This window comes from Solanum stenotomum, chromosome 2 (genome assembly GCF_019186545.1).
Source record: "Solanum stenotomum isolate F172 chromosome 2, ASM1918654v1, whole genome shotgun sequence".
Lineage (NCBI taxonomy): Eukaryota > Viridiplantae > Streptophyta > Magnoliopsida > Solanales > Solanaceae > Solanum > Solanum stenotomum.
The window spans coordinates 17432800-17436840 of record NC_064283.1 but is presented as its reverse complement, the minus strand read 5'-3'; positions in this window follow the sequence as shown (position 1 = coordinate 17436840).

Here is a 4041-nt window from a genome sequence, read left to right as displayed (position 1 = left end):
GAAACTAGACTCGTAGACCTTCGATTTTATAGTTTGTGGGACCCATAACTCTTTATATATTGGGAGAAAACCTCAAAGTCATTTGACCCAAATTTCAGAGAAATCTTTAAGAAGGAACTTACGATAACTTCCGCCAACTTTTATTTTTCCACTTACCTAACTTCAAAACTTGAGATGCAACACTTGTACACTTAAAATAGGACATACCACATCATTCTTAATTTATTACCCACCCCCCTAGTCTTTCCATGGAGATACGAGTAATTTTAGACGTTTCGGAAAGTCGGGGTGTTACATTCTTCCCTCCTTAGAAACATTCGTCCTCGAATGAAAAATCTGAGTCACGCGGTTCAGTTCTTAGGAGTTGCCAAAATTTAGGCAGGGTATCCTTTGTAAATGTCACTATCCAAGAACCTGAAATGCAAAATTTCTAACCTAGGCGTCTCATATGATGACATAAATAGCTAAGCACTATAGCTCCACCATAACAATGCGAGCAAATATACAACGACAACCATAATAATAATAAGCAATAGTACATATATAAAAAAATCAGATAGGTATCTTACCTAACTGCCCTAATATAAACTGATATGCCATCACCCTAGGGTATGAAACATGTGAGGATATTTGGACCTCATGCTATCTTCAACTTCCCAGGTCACCTCTTCTCTATTTTTGTTCCTCCACAATACTTTAACCGAATCCACCTCTTTGGTCCTCAATTTACGGACCTACCGATCTAAAATGGCAATTGGAGTTTCCTCGTAGGACAACTCCTTTGTGATCTGAACATCCTCAATCGGGACAACCCGTGAAGGGTTTCGTACACACTTCTGTAACATCGATACATGGAAAATTGGATGAACAGATTTTAGCCCTGAAGGCAATTTTAGCTCATAAGCCACACGTCCTACCCTTCGAAAGATTCGGTATGGCCCAATGAATCTTGGACTAAGCTTTCCCTTTTTGCCAAATCGCATAACACCCTTCATAAGCGAGACTTTTAAGAATACCCAATAATCGACACAAAACTCTAAGTCCCTTCGTCGCACATCTAAGTATGACTTTTGTCGGCTTTGAGCTGTTAGCAGCCTCTCCTAAATGAGCTTAACTTTCTCCACTGTCTGCTAAACTAAGTCGGTTCCAATCAACCCTGACTCACCCACCTCAAACCATCCAATGGGGGATCTATATTTTCTCCCATACAAAGCCTCATAAGGTGTCATCCCGATGCTGGAATGATAATTATTATTGTATGCGAACTCAATAAAAGGCAAGTGGTCATCCCAACTTCCCTTGAAGTCTAGTGCGCACGCCCGTAACATATCTTTGAGTGTCAAAATTGTTCGCTCAGCCTGGCCATCTATCTGAGGGTGAAAGGCGGTACTAAGATTAACCTGTGTCCCTAATCCTTTCTGGAAGGACTTCCAGAAATTGGCGGTAAATTGTGCTCCTTTATCAGAGATAATAGATATTGGGACACCGTGTAGCCTAACAATCTCTCTAATATAGAGTCTTGCATAGTCTTCGGCCGAAAAAGTAGCCCTGACTGGTAAGAAGTGGGCTGATTTTGTTAGTCTATCAACAATTACCCAAATAGAGTCAAACTTGCAATGCGATTGAGGTAATCCTGTAGTGTAATCCATATTAATTGCTTCCCACTTCCGCAAAGGAATGACTATCTCCCGAACTAGCCCAGGGGGCTTTTGGTGCTCAATCTTCACCTGTTGGCAGTTAGGACACTACGCTACAAACTCAGAAACGTCCTTCTTCATCCCATGCCACCAATAGATCTCCTTAATATCATGATACATCTTCGTCGAACCAGGGTGAATAGAATAATGGGAATGATGTCCCTCTTCCATAATTCGTTGTCGAAGCCCTGCAACATTCGGAACACATAATCGACCGCTATATCTGAGAACTCCACCTCCTGCTATGTCAAATGCTAAAACTGTTGATCTTGTGCCTTGGCTCTAAGCTGCTCTAAGCTAGGATTCTCATGTTGCCATGATTTTACTTCTACAAGTAGAGATGATACGGTTGTATCCTGAATTGTGACCCCACTATCGTCTGCCTCTAACAATCTGACTCCCAAACTAGCTAACTGATAAAGCTCTCGCACTAGCTCCCGCTTCTCAACACCTAAATGGGATAAACTACCCATAGATCTTCGACTGAGGGCATCGGCTACCACATTTGCCTTTCCTGGATGATATAAAATATCCACATCGTAGTCTTTCAGTAACTCAAGCCATCGACGATGTCACAGATTTAACTCTTTCTGTCTAATTATATATTTAAGCCTTCTAGTCAACATGAACACCATACAAATAGTGTCTTTAGATCTTTAATGCATGCACAACTGCAGCTAACTCTAAATCATGAGTCGGATAGTTTTTCTCATGTTTCCTCAACTGTCTTGAAGCATATGCGATAACCTTACCATATTGCATTAGAACACATCCCAACCCAAACCCAGAAGCATCACAATACACCGAATAGCCTTCTGAACCCTCTGGCAATGCTAGAACTGGTGCATATGTCAACCTGTCCTTTAGCTCTTGGAAACTATGCTCGCAAGCCTCACTCCACTGGAACTTAGCTGTTTTTTGAGTCAGCTTCGTTAATGGTGCTGAAAGTGAAGAAAACCCATCTACAAACCTTTTGTAGTACCTAGCTAACCCCAAGAAACTACGAACCTCAGTTGGAGTCATAGGTCTGGGCCAAGTTTTTACGGCCTCAATCTTTTGTGTATCAACCGCAATGCCCGCATCTGATACAATATGGCCTAATAAAGCGACAGAGTTCAACCAGAACTCACACTTAGAAAACTTTGCATAAAGTTCTCGATCTCAAAGAACCTAAAGGACTGCTCGCAGATGATTTGTATGCTTAACTTTTGAACGTGAATACACCAAAATATCATCAATAAATACAATCACAAACAAGTCTAAATATGGCCTGAATATACTATTCATCAGGTCCATGAACACTGATGGAGCATTAGTTAATCCAAAAGACATCACCAAGAACTCAAAGTGTCCATATCTGGTTCTAAAAGCTATCTTTGGAATGTCTTTCTCCCGAACTCGTATCTGGTGGTAACCTGATCTTAAATTAATCTTTGAAAAGCACTCAACACCTTGTAACTGATCAAACAAGTCATCGATCCTCAGAAGGGGATATTTATTCTTTATAGTCGCCTTATTCAGCTGTCGATAATCGATACACATTCTTAGTGAGCCATATTTCTTCCTCACGAATAACTTTGGTGCACCCCATGGTGAAGCACTAGGTCTGATAAAGCCTTTATCCAGCAAGTCTTTCAGCTGATCCTTCAACTCTTTTAGTTCAGCAGGAGCCATTCTATAAGGAGGGATAGATATGGGTTGTGTACCTGGTAGAATATCGATAGCAAAATCAATTTCTCGTTCTGGAGGGATACCAGGAAGTTCGTCTGGAAATACATCTAGAAACTCATTAACTACCTAAATAGACGAAAGCGTTGGTGGTTCTGCATCTATATTATGAACGCGAACAAGATGATAAATACAACCCTTAGTAATTATCCTCCTCGCCTTAAGATAGGAAATAAACCTACCTTTCGGCGTTGCTGTAACGCCTTTCCATTCCCGAACTACCTCTCTTGGAAAGTGGAATCTAACAATCTTTGTTCGACACTCAACAATAGCATAACAAGACGCTAACCAGTCCATACCCATAATGACGTCGAAATCAACCATCTCTAACTCTACGAGATCTACAGAGGTCTGACGGTCGATAATTTCTACCGTGCAACCTCGATAGATTCTCTTGGTAACAATAGACTCACCAACTGGGGTAGATACAATAAAGGGTCGATCTAATGACTCTGCTACTATACATAACTTCCCCGCAATAAATGGAGTAACATAAGACAGAGTAGATCCAGGATCTATCAAAGAATAAACATAATAGGAGCAAACAATCAATATACTTGCCATAACATCTGGTGATGACTCTGAGTCCTGTCAGCCGGCTAGTGAATATGTACGA